The sequence below is a fragment of the Vipera berus genome (assembly GCF_964194415.1).
Source record: "Vipera berus genome assembly, chromosome: 7".
NCBI classification, from domain to species: Eukaryota; Metazoa; Chordata; class Lepidosauria; order Squamata; family Viperidae; genus Vipera; species Vipera berus.
Genome location: NC_138209.1, coordinates 53673181 through 53693730, shown reverse-complemented (window position 1 = coordinate 53693730; position 20550 = coordinate 53673181). Strand labels below are relative to the sequence as shown.

Below are 20550 nucleotides of genomic sequence, written 5' to 3'. Positions count from 1 at the left end.
TTTCAAATTAGGCACTTTAAGTCCTCCTCTTTCCCGTACATCTTGTAAGATCTTAAATTTAACTCTCAGCCTTTCCCTGCCCAAATAAATTTATTAATACCCTTCTGCCACTCATCCAAATTGGCATCCTTTTTCAATATAGGTATCATTTCAAACAAAAAAAGAAACTTTGGTAGAACATTCATTTTAACAGCTGCAATTCTCCCCAACAGAGATAATTGTAATTTTTTCCAACTATCTAACTCCTTTTGTACTTTTTGCCATAATATCTCATAGTTGTTCTTATATAATTTCACATCTGAAGCTGAAATATATTCTCCCAAATATTTAACCTTTTTCACTATTTCAAAACCCATTAGTTTTACTAACTTTTCTTTTTCATTCATAGTCATATTTTTAGATAATTATTTATCTTAAAACCAGAAACTTTCCCATATTGAGTTATAATTTCCATTAAAGCTGTAACCGATTGAGTCGGTTGAGATAGTGTAACAACCAAGTCATCCGCAAATGCTCTTAAACTATAATCATTCTGCTTTATTTTTATTCCCCTTATTTTAGTTGATACACGAATTTTAATCAATAAAATCTCCAATGTTAAAACAAACAACAATGGTGAAAGGGGGCATCCCTGTCTTGTACCTTTTTCAATTTTAAATGCATCTGTTAATCTCCCATTAATTATAATTTGTGCCGATTGTTGTTAATATATAGCCTTAATAGATTGCAAAAATTTATCCCCAAAATTCATCTTATCAACAACTTTCAATAAAAATTGCCAATTCAATTGATCAAATGCTTTTTCAGCATCTAAAAATATCAGTGCCGCAGGGACTTGGTTGTTCTTATCCAAATACTCTATTAAATTTACAATTTGTCTTACATTATATTTCATATGTCTTCCAGTTATAAATCTAGACTGATCACTATGAATCATTTGTTTCAAAACCTGCATTAATCTATTTGCCAATATTTTTGCAAAGATTTTATAATCTATATTTAAAAGCGATATAGGTCTATAATTCTTTGGTTGGGTGGGATCTTGCTCCTCCTTTGGAATCAGCAATATAAAAGCCCTTCTCCAGGACGGAGGCACCCCTCCAGCCTGGATATTGTTAAATAATTCCTTTAACGGTTCTACCATCTCTGCAAATAATAATTTATAATAAGTTGCTGATAACCCATCTGTACCAGGAGCCTTACCCAATTTTAACTGTTTAATTGCTGAAATGATTTCCTCAGAAGTGATTAATCGATTCATCTCCTCCCGTTGCTCATTTGAGAGAATAGGAATATGTGCTTCCTGTAGATACTTATCTATATCTAAAGCTTGTATATTCTCACTGGCATATAAATTTGCATAAAAATCTAAAAAACCCTTTTTAATCAAATTTTCTTGATAAACCTCTTTACACTTATATTCTATTTTCTCTATAGTACGTAATTTCTGTTTTTTCCTTAATTGATAAGCTAACCACCTACCAGGTTTATTTGCATTATAAAAAGTATTGTTTCGGACTTCCGGATGGCAAGGTGTCGCCGGAGGCAGTCATTTTTCGGCTGTCAGCCTCGCGGCTCCGTAGAGCCACCGAAAACAGCGCCGATCAGCTGTTTCGGCGGCTCGGAAGCCCCCTCCTTGGGAGAAGAGGAGGGGGTGAGCGCCCAGGTAGGGGTAGAGCTCTCCGGGGCCGCCAGAACTTAAAGTTTTGTCGGCTGAAGGATTGAGCCCCCATGAAGCCTGGGCATGCTCCGGACTGCGAGGCGCTTCTGCTCCGGGCTTTTTGGAGCAGAACAGGGCGTCCGCAACCATCCCTGCTAGCAAGAAAGAACTTTGGAGAACGAGGACGCAGGCAGAGCGATACAGGAGATTTAGGTGAAAATGGTTTTTTGATATTTAACTCAATGGACTTTGCTGAGCTTGAAAGTGGAAGTGCGTAGCAAACAATAGTGGGTGAAAATGGCGGCTATATCTTCTAAAGTTTCTGCTCTGGTGCAGCAGTCTTTGTTGCAAGCCTTGTTGCCCTCTGCACCCGTATTTGCATCAGCCCTTACAGTTAAAGATTTGCAGAATGTGCTGCAATTGCAACAATTTGCTGAGATAATGGATAAAAAGTTGGAGAAGTTAACAGGAAAACTAGCTGAGGTTATGGATGAAATGATTACAGAGAAACTAACAGAAATAAGAGCAGACATTTTATCTGCATTTCAAGGCATGGCTACATGTATTGAGAATTTGGATGAAAGAGTGGAAGATCTCAGTCAAAATGATACTAGACTGGAAGTAAAAATGACAGAAACTGAAAATGTGGTAGAGAAAATTGATTGTGATTTGACCTTGGTACAGTATTATCAGATGGAGTTTGCTGTAAGGATTAGAGGCTTAAAAGAAAATCCTAAAGAAAACTTGAAGAAAATAGTTTCTGAGGCTCTGGAAGGGGTGCTGGGGCGACCAGCAGATGAAATAATGGAAGATATAGATAAAATTTTCCGTGTTAATTCGTGGATTGCAAGACAAAGGAAATTACCCAGAGATGTGGTTTATTTTACAAAGAGAGTGATTAGAAATGAAGTTATTCAAGCCTCCTACAACATTGAATTTGTAATTGCTGAGCAAAAAGTCTTGATTTTAAGAGATCCCTCCAAGAATTTTAAGAAAAAGGAAGGAATTTGCTTTTTTGACACAAGAATTGAGACGACGTGATATCAAGTTTAGATGGGAGATACCAGTGGGTATGGTGGTGACCTATGAAGGTATGAAGCATCGTCTTACTACGGTGATTCAGGCACGTGATTTTTACAGTAATGTTTTAAAAGCAGCCCCCATACCACTTTTGGAATCTACAAAGAAGAAAGGTGAGAGAGAGTCTCAACGACACAAGAGAGAACTTACAAGGTGCTGAAGGAACAATGCAGACAGATGAGAAAATTACAGGAGTGGATCAAATTTCAGTGTCACTGGAGGAGGCCAGAAATTGGAAGAGGCGTGCTGCTTCTAGACGAACGAGACAAGCCTGAAGATTTAGTTGCAGAACTGAAGGAGATAATAATGTAATAAGGATTATAAAGTGTGGTTCTAGAAGAGTAAACGGGAATTGAAATTGTTAGAACGGTTAAATATTTGGGGATATATTTTTCACCCTCAAATGTAGAGTTATATAAAATAATTATGCTTTGTAATATTTTATGTTGTTCTAATTTTAAGATAATTACGAAAACTTAATTGGGAAGAATTGTAGTAGTGCTTACAGAAATTTTGAAGGTTATGATTTGCTATTTGGTTGGTATGTATATCTATTGTGTGATAAGAAGGTGGATAATGTGTTTAAGGTATATACTTTGTGATATGCTCTGTTGCAAATTTGGGAAAAATTATAGATGAAAGCTAACTTGTAAGCTATTTTTATGGGCAATAAGGAAACATGTAATAGAAAATATAAAAATGATGTGATTATATATAAAAAATTTTAAGTTTGGAAAGTAATGTGTAAGCTATTTTTATGGGCAATAATGAAACACGTAATAGAAAATATAAAAATGAGGTGATTATATATAAAAAAAAATTAAGTTTGGAAAGTAATGCATGGTACTTGAAGCTGTATAATATATTAAGAGAAGGAAAGATTGCATAAACTTGGTTTTAGTATGGAAATTTAAAGCCCAGCTGGAAAGGAGAATAGAAAATTGGTCTTTAATGATTGATGTAAATTTGTTTTGTCTGCAATTGTTTTTATTGGGTATTTTTATTGACACTATTGTTGTGGATATCAAGTGGATGTTGAATTTAACTATGGCAGTAAGACTCTTAGTAAAAAGGAAGAACTACCGATTATAGAAGAATGGACTGTAAAGTTTTCAATTTCGAGGATATGGCAAAGACTTTAGTGTACCTGAAAGACTATTTGCAACAGAGAGATACTACGGAGTAAATATGGGACTAAAAAGTATTATCCAGCATTTGAATAATTATTGATGTGATATTTATACTGTTTGGAGTTAATCTATATGAGTTAAAGTGCGATAGTTTTAATAGTTTATGATTGTTTGCATAAAGTAGATTATGATTGTTTGTATTCTTATACCCTGTACTTAGCTCTGGGAAGTCGGGGAGGGGGGAGGGGGAAGGGAGGGGATGGGGAGGGTTGGTGAGTGGGAAGGGGGTGGGAGGGGAGGGGGTTGGGAAGGTTTTTGTTTTGTTAAAGATAAAATGTATTGTAAAACTTTTCAATAATAAAAAAAAGTATTGTTTCGCATACCACAAGTTAGTTGCAACCTGATCTGCCATTAACATATTAAATTGCTCTTTCAGCAAATTTATTGAGTCCCTTACTCTCTTATCTAGTGGGTTCAAAATAAGAGCTTTCTCTTTCAACTTAATTTCTTCTTCCAACTCTTTACGTTTTTGCATCTGCTTACGCCTATGTCTATTATGCATATAAATCAAAACCTCTCTCATATAAGCTTTACTAGCATCCGAAACCATTTCAATCGAATACCTTTATGCATATTCAAAGCAAAAAATTCTTTAAAATGTTCCCTACATTTCTCCGAGAACTCATCATATCTAAATAAATTTTCATTCAGTCTCCAAGATCTTCTAATCCCATCTTCATTAACAACTCCATCCATACCAGACTATGATCCGATAGTGTTGTGGAAAAAATCTTGACCTTTTTAACCCTAGAAAAAAGATCATTAGTAATTAAAAAAAAACAATTCTGGAAAACGATTGATGCCTGTCACAAAAGAAGGTAAAGTCTCTGTCCTCCAAATTTCACTCCCGCCAAATATCTCTTAATTCCAAATCATCTTTCAAATCAAAAAAGGCTTTAGGCAGTTTAGAACGATTAGGGGTATTTTTAAAAGATCCCTTCTTATCCTTACATGAGTCCAAAACACCATTCCAGTCAGCCATCATAACAGATTTATAATCCAATTGAGTTATTTTGTCATGTAAAAGCTTATAAAACTTTCTTTGCTGTTGATTAGGTGCATATAATCCAATAATAAGACCTTTCTTGCCTTGTAACAGTAGTTCAATAATAACATATCTTCCTTGTATATCAGTCTCAATTAATCTAACTGGCAAGTCTTTTCTTGAGTAGATAACCACTCCACTCTTTTTATCTGGAGCAGATGCAATAAAATGTAATCCCACTTGGGAATTAATCAGATACCTTTGATCTTTCGCACTAATATGAGTTTCTTGTAAGCAAACAATATCATTTTTATGTTGCTTCAGGTAATGAAATTCTTTTTTGTGGTGAATTCAGGCCATTAACATTCCAAGTCAGGAACTTTGTCGCCATTCTTTGCGACCTGAAGCCTATAGAACAATGCCTGAAGATCCTCAGTTGGTCTCTTCAGTCTTGCTCCTCCCACTGCCTCAGTAGTAACAGGACCTTGTATTGTAGAACCAGAATCTATCTTCTGTTTCAATTGCTCCTTTTCTTTACATTTATACGCAGCCCGTGTCATTCTCTGTTCCTTTGGATCATCCTTTAACACCAAAAACTGTTCAGTAGACTCAGCCTGCTGTGCCTCTCCAGCAACGAATGACATTGCACCTTCAGTTTGCTGTTTATCTTCCAACTTTTCTTCTTTTCTCTTAAGTTGTGGAGATGGTGGTGAACCTGCTTTCAGGACATGAATATAAAAATCTTTTGCCTTTGAAATCGTGTTAAGTCAATATCGTGTCCCTACGTAATTCACCACCATTCCGATAGGTATCTCCCATCTGAACTGAATCTGTCAATTTTTAAGCTCCTCAGACAGGAAACCAAAATCTTTTCTCTTTCTCAAAATTTTTGGAGGTATTTCTTTTAAAATTATAATATCCTGACCTGCAATTAGAAATCTCTGTTGATAAAAGGCCTGGATAATTGCATTTCGGAGTGACCTCTTAGAAAAATAAATCACCACATCTCTAGGTAAATTTTTCTGCCTTACAATCCAAGAGTTAACCCTAAATATTTTATCCACCTCTCTTGATAATTCCTCAGGATCACATCCCAAAATGGGAGCTATATCTTTTGCTACCTCCTCCTTCAAGTCTTCACGTGGGTTCTCTTTCAATCCTCTTATTCTCAAGGCAAATTCCATGTCTCTATATTGTGAGATAGTCACCTCATCCTCCGTTCTATCAATTTTATTTTCAACTGTAGCAATTCTACTTTCTAATTTTGCACTGTTTTCCACAACCTCATCCACACGATCATCTAAACGTTCAATGTGTGTGATCAGCCCTTGGAGTGCGAGCAATATGTCTTCTCTCATCTCTCTATTTTTACTCTCAAAAAGTTCAGCCATCTCTTCCTTTATTTGTTGAGCTGTTTGCTGAGCTTGAAGCTTCAAAGCATCCTGCAAATCCTTAAGTGTAAATGCAGGTGGTGGGGGAGAAGGTGGAGGAGATTTGGGCTTCGATGTGGATTGCACTGCAGGCTGTGTTACAGGAGAGAAAATTGAACTTTTAGGAACAACAGGAATTCCCTGCTGTCTTGAAGCCATTTCCCCGCTTGTTAAAATTCACTTTCCCTTATCGCTTTCACTTTCCCTATGCACTTCAAGATAAATTCCCAGAAAAATCTTTAAAAACTTTAAAAACTCTCAAATACACAAAAATCCAATATGTTATTCAAACTTTGTTACAAAATATATCTCTTTCTTCACGCTTTATTCTTTCAAAAAAAACAAACATTCCGGCACCATATTTTCCCTTTCAAAATCAAATTAGGGTATGGAGAAAATTAATACTCCCCGAGTTAAAGTTCCAAATACTTGCAAATTTAACTCCTCTTGATCAGCACTGTCTGCTTTCAAATCAATCACAGATCGCTATAATCAGCAGATGTGGATGCAGTGTCTAGCTTCGCCCCATCAGCTCGGAGCAAAGGCGTCCTGGATTCGGAGAAAGCCTTGGGCTCCGAGGGAGCTCACACCCTCCGACCCCCAGATATTTCTGGGGGTCTAGGGGAGCTCTACCTCTACCCGAGGAAAGTTCACGTCCCCTTCTTCTCCCGAGAAGGAGGTTTACAAGCCGCGGGACAGCTGATTTTCACTGTCTCTGTCATTCTGACAAAACCTCAGGACGGGCAGCCGAAAAAAGCCGCCATCGGCGCGGCGTTGCCACCGGAAGTCCCAAAAATGATCAGAAATTATTAGAAATGGAAGACAGAATGAATAAGGAGGAAAGAAGAGTAAATGAAATGAATGAAAAACTCTCACAAGCAAACAAAGAATTAGAAAAAAACTGAGAAAGCAGACCATTATCTACGTTTTCAAAACATGAAAGAAGAGAAGGGGGAGGACCTCCCAGAAATGATGATGGACTTGTTAGAGGGCCTTAGGGAGGGGGGAAAAAGAGATGGAAAATGAGATTGATGAAATACACAGAATCCTCACAAACTACGTGAGAAGAAATAACCTACCTAAGGAAGTACATATTAGATTTGTTAAGGTCAGTTAGGGATGAGATCTTGCACAGAACCAGGGACAACCCAACAGAATACAGAGGCAAACAACTAACAGTCCTCAAACAAGTTCCCAGGAGGGTAAGAGATCTAAGAAGGTCCTACCAACATATCACATCAAAATTAATAATACAAAACATCAATTTTAGGTGGCAGATGCTGGAAGGGATTCTGGTGACGTGGCAAGAAAAAAGATACAGGATAGATACGATTGACAAAGCAGAAGAGTTTTTCCAGCAGCACCTAAGCAATGAAGATGAATCAGAAGAAAGAGAGTTAAGAGAAGAGAGCAATACAGAGAGATATAATAGAAAGACACGAGAATCACAAGGCAAAAAATGGGAAACAGAAGAGAAAAAATGAAAATGACGATGACGATGTTGAAAGTAGACACAAAGAACTCAAAGAAGATAGACAGACAAGAGCAACAAGATCAAAACATAGGCAGTAATGTGGAAATATTAAAAGTATTATCATTAAATGTAAATGGACTAAACTCCCTGGCTAAGAGAAATATAATTTTGAACAAGCTCAAGACATAATAATTTTACAAGAAACACATATAAAGAACCAAGACCAAGATCTACTAAACCACTCTAAGCTAGGAATCAAATTTGTATCACTTTCACAGCAGAAGAAAGGAGGAATTGTGATATATGTTAAAGAAAGAATCCCAACAAAACAAATCTATCCAAGATGAAGAAGGTAGAATACTGATCATTGAAATTTCCCTGAATAAAAAAAAGGTCGCCCTGGTAGGAATTTATGCCCCCAATGAGAAACAAAGACAATTTTATAAGAAACTGCATAAGGTTATTGCTGATATTGAATATGAGAACATTTGTTTAATTGGTGATTTTAATGCAATTATAGACAGAGAATTAGACTATAAGAGTGAGGAAGTAAGGAAACGAACCAGAAGAATTTTATCCGGTACTTTCTTGAAAATGGCACAAAAATTAAATATTCAAGATAGTTGGAGGAAGAGAAATTTGAATGAAAAGCAATTTACATATTATTCAGGGTGGCACCAATCGTGGTCCAGAACTGATATGGTCTGGACAACGAAAGAATTAAATTCAGATATAGACAATGTAGTAATAGACATTAATACTTGGGCAGAGCATAACCCTATTATAATTAAATGGAAAGAACAGAAACAACAAGGAGGTGGACTCTAAAAAAGGCAATCCTAAACCAAATAAAATTTAAGCAAAAGATGAAAGAACAAATGTGGATATTCCTCCAGACAAACAAGAAAGAGGAGACCAGCACTCAAAAATTATGGGATACGGCCAAGGCCGTTATGAGAGGAACTGCAATTGTGTACATGGCCAATGAAGATAAAAAGAAAAGGCAATATCGAAAAAGTTTAGAAGAACACAAAAAATTAGAATTAGAACTACAAAAACCCCCACAATGTAGAGACCTAAAACAACAACTAGATTTAAATAAGCATAAATTGAACATTATAGAAAAGGAAGAAATGGCACAAAAAATAAAAAGTATTAGACAAAAATTTTTTTGAACAGGCAAACAAACCCGGGAGATGGTTGGCCTATAGACTGAAAAAAAAGATAAAAGATGGATTAGTAAACTATGCAATGAAGCAGAGGAGACGGTACATCAAAATGAAGAAAAAAAATGGGTGACGTATGAATTCTATAAAAATCTCTATAAAAATTTCAAAAAGATTACTGAGGAAAGAATATCACAATATCTTATGAAAGCGGACTTACCGAAGGATCCGGAAGAATTTCAAAATATATTAAATAAGGACATAACAGCCCAGGAAACTATAAAGGTAAAGGTTCCCCCGCACATGTGTGCTAGTCGTTTCCAACTCGGTGCTCATCTCCGTTTCAAAGCCGAAGAGCCAGCACTTTTCCGAGGATGTCTCTGTGGTCATGTGGCCAGCATGACTAGATGCCAAAGGTGCACGGAACGCTGTTACCTTCCCACCATAGTGGTACCTATTTTTCTACTTGCATTTTTACGTGCTTTCGAACTGCTAGGGTGGCAGAAGCTGGGATGAGTAACAGGCGCTCACTCTGTTACGCGGCACTCAGGATTCGACCTACCAAACTGCCAACCTTCTGATCGACAAGCTCAGCGTCCTAACCCACTGAGCCACCGCGTCCCCTCAGGAAATTATAGAAGCAATTAAAAAGCAAAAAAGTAATAAAACACCTGGTCCCCACGGATTACCATCTGAAACATATAAGAACTTCCAAGAACTTTTGGCCCCAACTTTATTGGACATACTTAACGATGTACTAAACACAGCAAAAATCCAAAACTCATGGAAAAAAGAAACCATCTCACTAATTCCTAAAGAAAACTCCTATTTGACCTGCATTAAAAACATACATTAAACATTTTCAACAAGGTCAACAATAGGTCCATTTCTTTATTGAATACGGATTACAAGATTTTCATGACCATAATGGCAGAAAGATTAAAAAAAATACTTGGCTGAATTTATCCATACTGACCAAAATGGCTTCTTGCCCAAAAGACAAATTAGACACAATGTTAGGATTATACTAGACACCTCAGAATATTATGAATCACACAGCAAAAAACAAATGGCATTGATTTTTGTTGACGCTGAGAAAGCGTTCAATATGTCAAATGGAATTTTATGTTGACTCAACTTAAACGGATGGAATTTGGGGAAAGATTTATAAACATGTTTAAAGCAATCTATTCCAAACAAGAAGCAAAAGTAATCATAAACGGAGAATTAACAAATAGTGTTCAAATACAAAAAAGCACGAGACAAGGTTGCCCACTATCTCCTCTATTATTTGTTCTTTAGAAGTACTCACAAGAAGAATCCAAAAAGATAAGCTGATTAAAGGACTAGAAACCAGAAAAGAGACATTTAAATTACAGGCCTATGCAGATGATTTACTTTTCATTTTGGAAGACCCCTTAGAATCTGAAACAAGACTACTACAGGTGCTGGAAAATTATGGAGATGTTGCTCGGTTGAAGATTAATAAAGAAAAAACTAAAATGTTAGTTAAAAACATGTCTAATTTATAAGAAACTGAGCTAGTAGAAAAAAATTAACATCCAGACATCTAAAAGAGTAAGGTACTTGGGGATCCAACTGTCGGCAAGATGTATTACACTTAAAAGAGAAAATTATGACAAATTAATAGATCAAATTACAGCACTTAGACAGATGGAAAAACCTGCAGCTCTCCTTTATGGGGAGAATAGCAACAATCAAGATGAATATACTTCCCAAATTACTCTTTTTATTCCAATTAAATTAGGCAAGGATTTTTTTGAAAATTTAAACAGAATTACATCCAAATTTATTTGGCAAGGTAAAAAACCGAGAATTAAATCAAAATTATTAAAGGATGCAAAGGAAAGAGGAGGGCTTGGCCTCCTGAATTGGGAAAAATATTATAAGGCAGCAATATCGGTATGGATAAAGGATTGGATACATTTAAGGAATAAAGACCACTAGCATTAGAAGGCCACGATATGCAGATAGGGTGGCATACCATAATGTGGGATGGGAAATATAAGGCTCATCAGTACTTCCAGAATCATTATATTAGACGGGCACTTTTAGACATGTGGATTAAAATTAAAAAAATTAACTATATAGAAATCCCCAATTGGCTATCATTATTAGAGATATTCATGCACCCCAAATTAATAAACCTAGGAAGAGTAATCACATATAAAGATATCTTAGGTGAGAACAGAGATTTGAAAACAAGGAAAAGACTATTAGAAGACGGTATAGAGCTGGAATGGTGGGCATACTTACAAATACAGTCACGATACAGAAAAGACAAAAAAGAACCAGGGATAAAATTAGAGCATTCACAATTAGATAAAATCCTTCTAGGAACAGAAGACCAAATGATAAAAAAGATATACCAATATTTATTAGAACAAGATATGTTAGAAGAACAGGTAAAAGATACAATGCTAATCTGGAGCAAAATTTCGGTTACAGTATAGACCTAAACAATTGGCAATCACTATGGGATAGAAAGAGGAGGTTAACGCTACCCACCTCTTATAAAGAAAATTTATACAAGATGTTTTATAGATGGTACCTTCCCTCCACAAGGCTAGCAAAAATAGATAAAAAAACCTCACTGACATGCTGGAAATGCAGAAAGCTTCCACGGACCTACTATCACATGTGGTGGGAAAGTTTAAAAGCGCAAAATTTTTGGCACCGGATAAAAAATTGGCTTGAAGAAATATTATTACAAAAAAATGATTTAAAACCAGAAACCTTCTTATTAGGGATTATTAATGATAAACTCAGCAAAGCATCTTTTTTACTTACTATTGCATATTTTAACCACACCAAGATTGGCCTACTCCCAAAAATGGAAAAGAACGGAAACTCCTACTGAAGAAGAAATAATAAACAAAATTCTATCCTGCGCCAAAATGGACAGGTTAACTTTAGAGATTAAAAATAAAATTGAAACAGAGTATTATGAAATTTTGAAACATTTGTACAAATGCTTAGAGATAAGGAGGAACGCTGAGATGACTATCGATTGATTAGTTGATAACGCTAAGACTTTTCACTAGCACCTATATCAAGACACAATTGAAAGATATTTAAGTACAACGTAGACGACCGAAAGATGGTTTACCAGAAAATTTACAGATATTATATGTACATTTTGTCATATTCTGTCCCGTCATAGAATGTATTTTACTTTTCTGTTTTTCTTTTTGTTACATAAGGTAATACTAATAGCAGTGCTGTAGCCAGGGAAGTTGTAACATGTCCACTTTTGTTTTTAAATGTACATTCAATAAAATTTAAAAAACAAAGATAAATGTATTACACCATGCAGCTTTTGGGATTCTGCTAAAGCTCCTAAAACAATAAATGCATCTGGTTTCTTAAAAATGTTGCAGGCAGACAGAAAATAAAAAGTAACTTACATGTGACTCTGTGTTCACCTTTTCCATTTTCTATTCTTACTATGAACACTTGAACAGAAGCACTAACTAGCTACTGTCCTTTTCAGCTTGGAATTCTAAGGCTGCCTTTTCTTTCCTGGTAAGTAAAGGAGTTGTAGTCTAACACACTGGGAGGATTCCAAGTTGAAAAAATGTTTTTCATGGGATTGTACTTAAAATATATCTTTATATATGAAATGTATTTTTCCAATAAGCAACAACTCCTCTATTAACAATTACAATAAATGACACGCAAGCCCACTGAGACTATTTTTTACTACACACTTCCCAGCTATTAGGTATGCTGAGGAACAGTATTTTAATTATTTTATCTTGTTCCTATTACTATTTGTCTAGAAATATGTTTGAGACCACCTCTATTCTGGAAAAATTCAGTTGCATAACTCATAAGAGATACCTTCAACCAGAACTAACCACATATTGTTAGTGTTTCTTCTTCCTATTGTTTAGGCTGAGAATGTGTCTGGCCTGAAGTCACCCAGTAGGCCTCAGGTGACTACTCACATCACCTGGTTTCTAAACTAGTGCCTTAACGACCAGACCAAACTGGCTCTCTAGCCACAAATTACAATGGTTGGGTTTATATGAGATATTAAGCAAGCATTCGGCCAATTACACCTTATGTGAATTTTGTTTGGTTATTTATTCCAGGCATCTAGCCTATCTACTCTGAAACTTCCGGATGACCACTAATAAGGAGACAAAGAATATTTTCTGTATCTCTATGCTGCCATCTAGCGGTTGTTTAGCTTTTTAAATACAGTAATCCATATAAAATAGCCCATGCATCAATGAGGTAGAATTCTTTCTTATGCATACCCTAAATGCGTTTTTTTTGAATAGGCGCTGAATGTTTCTCTTCAATCACTTTCCATCTCGCGCGCTCTCATTCTCTCCCCAGCCACCCAGAAAAGGAAGCTTATTCTAGAAAACGAGAGAAACTATTGGGGCACCGTTCGTGGGCAGAAAGCATAGCTTTGACGTTTCCCTATCTGCGGTTCCAACCGCAATTTGTGAGGCTGCAGGTCTGGAAACAGGAACAGGCAGGGCGAACAAAATTAAGCAAAGCACGCTCTCTAGTCCACCCACCGCATATCGCTCAAAGAAGACAACACAAAAAACAAAGAGCCAGCTAAACGAATGGAAAAGCCTCCGTGAAACACCGCCCTACTTGGCTGGACAAGGCCGGCCCAAGAAAGAGGTAGGAAGGGAACACGAACCGAGGGTGCCGTCAGCTTTCAAGCGTTATGGCCGTCCGGCAGCGAAAGGGAGCTCTAAAGAAGCACGGCGACTGCGAGGCCTGGGTTTTGCTGCTGCTGCTGCTCAAAACGAGCCCCTGAAACAACCCGAACCTTCCCCTAATACCGCTGATGCAAGCCAATTCTCAGATTCGAGACTGCAGAAACGATTCTCTGCTCAACCTTTATGACTCCGCTGCTTTCTCAGGCCTCCCAGAACTCGGGAATCCGTTTTAGACTTGCAGAAAAGCTGGCCTTTTCTCGCTGAACTGCTTGGGTTGTTCTGGGCATGTGCGTGGGTGTTTTTAAACCTCCCTCCCTCCCTCTCTCAGTTGCCTCCTTCTCCGTATCGTTTTCATTAGTTCGAATATGTTTGTATCACTAAAAAATGGTCAGAACGGATTCAACAGTTAAAAGAAAGCAAACATCAAGTGTAATGCAATATTAGTCCAAGGTGTGTGGTAATTAGTTTAACGTAGGCTTTCCCTGGACAATTTTAAAATCACGAGAGCACAGCTCTGGAACATGAAAACCAATACTAAAAGCTGAATTACTGAACATGTACAGTGTTCCTGTTGTTTCGGGATCAGTGAGGCATTTACGAGGCGAATGGTGAAAACAGCAACACGTTTATTAGGTTAACATAGAAGCGGCTCAAACTGCCAGTAAGCTTCTATTTATATGGACTGTTAAGTCGTGGGCTCTTGGGTTCACAGGAGGCTGAGTACAGGATAACTCATACTTTATTCTTGCTGCAACTGTACTGAAACTTGGACTGCAACCAGCCACAATATATAGTCTAGCCCCTAGGTGGCAGCCAATGGGTTTGAACCCACTCTTGCTGCCTGGGACTAACCAATTGCAGGACCAGAGACAGCCAGTCTGGGTTGCTGGAGAGCCGTTGGCTGCTCCAGCAACGCACGTGGTGTATCACCACAAGCCCAGTACATAACATGGACCATTGCTAGGCAGCGGCCAATGGGATTAAAGTAGTCTTTCCCGCTCAAAACACAAGTAACAATTCTAAAGACAAGCAGTCTGGAGTTTAAACAGATGCAGTAGTTAACCAACAATAACGGTTTCCAAGTATTTTACACCAATACATAACAGTTCCTTTACATCCACACTGAACCATATCTCATCTTAAAATAGCCTGGAGCAAATTTTCATTCTCCTGTCTTTCTTCACTGTTTACCTTTCCATCTCCCAGAGTGACATTATTGACATTTGTGCAGGTATTTCATACAACTCTGCATGCCCTTTAAAAAACATTAAAAATCAAAGTAATTAATTGTATAATTATGGTACCTCTTTCTAGCTTTTATTTCCTAATAGTGGCATTCAGCTAATAGATCAGCCAATTTTGTCTAAAGAATTTGTCCTTAGGGAGCAGGTCTGTGTGTAAGACAGATGACTGTACTTTTGGACCTTTGTATCCTTAAAGGTTCCACACGGGATGATTACCAGCAGACTATACCTATTGGGGAGCAGGAAGAAAATCCACAGTTGATTATTGGATAATATCATACGACCTCCTGAAATTCTTGCAGAAGGTGGAGGTTGACTTGTGATTGGAGAGCAATCACAATCCACTAATCCTTACTCTTACATTACACCAGAAATTGTTAAGGGTGGGCTCAACCTACCTACCCAGGTTAGAGAACCAAAATACCCAGGTAAAAATTAAATGAACTGAGAAAAATGCAAAGGAAGGGCCATGGGGGAGGGAATGGGGCATCGTGATAGGATGTATAATAATATGTGATTTTGGAATTTGGGGTGTGGTTCAGTGTTTGGCTACATTGTTTGCCTTCCTGAATCCACCACGCTTTGCAAACTGTTGCTTTTTAGACTTTGTTGTGAAGTCTAATAAACTTCTTTTCTATTTGTAACACAAACAGAGTGGATTTCAATTTGTGACTATTTTTGTGTTTAACATCACTAACAGAATATTAGCTCACTCCCCAAAGCCGGTTTTAAAGAATAAAAAATGGTTTGACAGGGACTGCGTGCTATTAATATATATATATATATAACAGGGAGTACAGAAAAAGTAAAAATGCCCCTTCTAAGGATCACACTCACTACTTAAAGCAGTTGAAGGCACAATATAAGACGCTTGTAAAAGAAAACAAAAGTGCAACTCTGAAGAAGTCTTGGCACAGACTAATTGCATCAGTCAGGACAAAAAATCCATCCCTTTTTTGGCACATCACCAAAGGATTGGGGAAATCCCCCCTACCTCCAACTAACCAGGTACTGATACATGCCTGGGAAGAATATTTTAGAGAGATATATGCAGACCCCAATTATGTAACTAAGGAGAGCCAAATTAGTTTGGACCAAACCCCTTACTGGCCCCCTGTTACACCAGAAGAGATATCCCGGTTGATTGGAGCCATCAAGGTTAATACGGCACCTGGTGCTGACAATGTCCTGCCAGAAATAATAAAAAATAATGCCAGTTGGTGGGCTCCACTTTTAACATCTCTGTTTACATTTATAGATAGAACGGGCCATATGCCAAAAGATTGGGGATTAATAATTATCATATTAATTTATAAAAAAGGTAGTAGAAATGACCCAGGCAGTTATAGACCCATTAGTCTTCTGAGTGTTATTAGTAAACTGTATGCCAAACACCTAAACTATAAACTTCAGGATTGGCTAATTTGGGGGGGGGATAATCAAAGATGAACAAGCCGGTTTTAGAGAAGAAAGATCAACGGTGGATCATATCTTGGTACTTCGCCATCTAGTAAAAAAATACACATATATATAAAAAAATCCTCTCTTTTCATGGCCTTCCTTGATTTTAAGCAGGCCTTTGATTTAATATCCAGGAACACCCTCTGGGAGAAATTAAAATGCACTACTATCGATAAACGCCTCCTTTTCCTCATACAAAAATTGTATGCCAATTCCACCTTGAAAGTGAGGTGTAATCCTCAAGGGACTTTAACCGGCCCAGTAAGGGTACAAAAAGGGGTACGGCAGGGTTGCATCCTGTCCCCCTCCCTTTTTAACTTCTATATTAAGCCCCTGATCGATATCATACAGAACCTTGATCTGCATCCGCCGATTCTCCTATATGCCGACGATGCTGTTATTATTTCACAAATCCCTGTAGGACTGAAGAGAGCAATTAGGGCAACACTTGGCTATTGCAGACAGAACAACTTGGTCCTTAACTTTGATAAATCAAAATTTTTAGTTTTTGCTAAAAGACCCAGCCAATACTCCTGGAAAATAGAAGGACATAGTTTAGAACAGGTTAGAACATTTAGATACCTTGGGGTGGTTTTCCACTCGCAAGGGACATGGAAGGCACACCTGGATCATACATTGCAAGCAGCCAATAGGTCCTCAAATGCAATTAAACATTTCATTTACACAGGCGGAGGTCAATTAGTACCTGCTGCCTTAAAACCTTTTGAGGCCAAAACATTGGCACAAATTCTATATGGGGCACAAACAGGAATCCTTGCAAAGAAAAACTTGTTAGAAATCATACAAACCAAATTCCTGTGAGCCATCTTAGCTGCACCCAAAGGAACTCCAAATGCCCAGTTAAGAATTGAGACAGCCATGCCTCAAATTCAGGTAAGAGCCTGGAAGTTGATGATCATTCATTGGTTTAAAATGCATTTCTTTCCAGAGGGACTGTCCACCCCTGGAAACAGGTGATAGATCACAAGCTGGGCTCTTATGGGCTCTCATCAGTATTCTTAATGTCCCTAGGCTTTGACCAAGCAAAGCAAGTAGTAATCAATAGAATGAGGGACACGGAGTTCCAAGAAGAACTAAATAGGTTGCCTGTCCACAGTAGGGATAAAATGAAAGAGGGTGTGTGGGAATCAGCAAGATATCTAAATGATCTGATTTTCCCAAAACAAAGAATAGCTTTTTTCAGAGCCAGATTTAACATTCTCCCCTCAGCACTCCTCCAGGGCAGGTATAAGAGAACACCAATAACAGAACGGGTATGTATATGTGGTAAAGGAGAAGTCGAAGATATCTCACATGCTTTATTGTACTTGAGTTATACCGAGTTTATAGGTCAGCATATATTCTCTCCTTATTAGAGAGATTGCCAGGGAGGGCAGACAATTTTTATGTAGGTTTTCTCCTCCAGGACTCAAATCCTTCTACCACGCATGCAGTGGCAAAATTCTGTGTTGCTGCAATGTCCACAAGAAAAAAATTGGTTACAGAATTATAGCTGTCAACTTGTGCCAATTTTTTGGAGATATCTCTAACAATTTTTGAAACATTATATTTACTCACATACTTATTGGCTTTTCACTCACGTAAACAAGGGAGTGACCCTAACATTTTGAGAACATGTATTTTCTTAACAGGGATGTTATTATTTACTATTAATGTCAGTACTGTTTTTTAATATATTGTAAAAAGTGACGTCTATTGCTGGTATATCACCATAATAAAGTTATATTCTTCTTCATCCTTAGGGAGCAATAATTTGGATATTTGGATATAGACATCCTTCAAATCAGCATGGATATAGACATGGAAAGATAAGCTCTTTTGCAGGAGTAAATCATCTGCGCTAGAAGTGAAATGTCAAAGCAAATTTATTTACTTATTCTGTTTTGCTTTCTGGAACTCAAAAAATAGTGTTCCCATTTCTGTTTTTCCTCTGAGAATAAGAAAGCTGTGAAATATGTGGGCTTGAAAAATAGTGATAACTCTTCATCAAGTATCAACTGAGCTTCCATAGGTAGGATGGACTTTCACCTTGTTTTCATCAGTTTTTCTAATGATATGCAGAGATGTCCAAAAAGCACCATTAATGCTTAGTATAACACACCTACATGTTTGCAGCAGCTGGTATGTTAAAGCAGTAGCTCTCAACCTTTTGGGCATCAGGGACAGGTTTTGTGGAGAGAGGTTTTTCTGTGATCAGAGGGCTATGGTTTCACATGCTGCCTGCATCCTGAGGATGGGGCTTTGTATCAGATCCACCATGCAGGTGTCCTGCCATTCTGTTGGGGGAAGGGAGGAAGAATGCTTCTGGCATTCTTTGCATACTTTCACTTCTGCTGTAACTGCTTGGGAATTAGGGAGGGGGACTGTCTTCTGAGAAGAAGCAGACTCCTTCTCAGCTGGTTCCAACCTGGTTCCAAGGTCATCGTGCCCCGAGAGTGACCTGTTATCTGCCCAGAACCTTGGTGTTCTCATAACATCTTCATGGCATCATAAGGTCAAAGGTAAAGGTTCCCCCGCACATGTGTGCTAGTCGTTTCTGACTCCAGGGGCCGGTGCTCATCTCCGTTTCAAAGCCGAAGAGCCAGCGCTTGTCCGAGGACGTCTCCGTGGTCATGTGGCTGGCATGACTAGATGCCAAAGGCGCATGGAATGCTGTTACCTTCCCACTGTAGTGGTCCCTATTTTTCTACTTGCATTTTTACATGCTTTCGAACTGCTAGGTTGGCAGAAGTTGGGATGAGTAACAGGCGCTCACTCTGCTACGCAGCACTCGGGATTCGACCCGCCAAACAGCCGACCTTCTGATTGACAAGCTCAGCGTCCTAACCCACTGAGCCACCGCGTCCCTTTGGCATCATATTGGCTGCCAATGGATTGGTACGGAGGGGTGGGTTTGGGGGAAAAACGAAAAAATCGCTGTGTGCTTTGTGCGGGAGCTTCAGATTCTGCCTGACTTTTCTGATCCAGTATCTCTCAGTAAAAGTTCTTTTTGATTAACCTTAATGGAGTCAGGAGTTTTGTTTTCCTGTGGGAACAGCTGGGGCAGATCCTTACATTAGGTGGAATCTGTAAAGTGAAGAGGTGCCTGGCCCTACTGTGGGGACTGTGTAAGCAATGTCAGCTCAAGGCAGTGACCAGGAGGAAGTTGAATGCTGTGGGGGAGCCTCCACCAGGGCTTCCCCGGACTGGGCCTCTCCAAGTGGACTCATTGAGACCCAGGTGGTCCATCAGTGTTGGCAGGAAGGACAAAAGGGAAAGGGATGACCCTCACCTGAGGCAGCCAAGGCAGCTGATGACATGAATGGCATCTGGAGCTGGAAGAGCTCAAGGACAAGGAGAAAGAAGGTGAAGGGGGCTGACCACACCGATCTCCTAAGGAAGCAAGCCATGAGCTTTATAATGGATGCCTTCTAGGGCCTCAAGTCCGTGAGCCCAAGGCTAGGATGATCGCTGGCGAGACTTGCCCAACCCAAGAGGAGGATGGTAGGGGAGCATCACCACTAGACACTGCGGTGAGAGTTTTGACAATCCCAGCCGGTGGTACCATGGCCGGGAAAGCAGCACAAAGAATTCCCATCAGTGTCAATGCTCTGGGGGGGACAGCATGGCAAAATGGAAGTGATGAAAGACCCCAACCCTGGAGGGTGAAATTTGATGGGGACTCCTAACAGCTAAGGTTCTTCCTGGCCCATGTGCAGGAGTATGGACTGGAGAGCCCCACTAAGGGTGCCAAGATGAGAAGTGTCACCCTAGCAGGGAGCTGGATGGTTGCCCTCCACAACGTGAATGCTCCTGAGCTGAGGAAGTTCATCTGGTTAATGACAGCACTCCACTGTCAGTTCAAGGATCCCCTGGTTGACCACAAAGCAAGAGACTGCATCAAGAGGCAGGGTCACTGGGTTGTGGCTGAGTACACTGAGGAGTTTGATGATCTGGCATGTTGGCTCAATGACTAGCCAGAAGACATCCTAATCAGCTGCTTCAAAGATGGATTGAAAAATGACCTGTACAATACCTGTGTCTACAACCCTCCATGATTGGTATATCCTAGCAGAGGAATGGAGATCAATCAACTACACAACAAGTACCCGCAGCTCAGCCATGGAAGAAATTGCCCCTAGAGAAGAGGG

The 20550-nt window shown here is 38.7% G+C and overlaps 1 protein-coding gene across 5 annotated transcripts in view; it reads right to left on the bottom strand.

Annotated features, from left to right (window-relative positions):
* Positions 1–13960, bottom strand: part of AADAT (aminoadipate aminotransferase) — a 104666-nt gene extending 90706 nt beyond the window's left edge. For 3 of the 5 annotated variants that reach the window (XM_081332778.1, XM_081332781.1, XM_081332782.1), the window contains exon 1: positions 13874–13960. The gene's annotated coding sequence lies outside the window, so the exon portion shown is untranslated. Of the gene's footprint in view, positions 1–13672 lie in introns of all 5 variants that reach the window. The other 2 variants (XM_081332779.1, XM_081332780.1) reach the window with 2 other exon arrangements.
* Positions 13961–20550: the final 6590 nt, after the last annotated feature.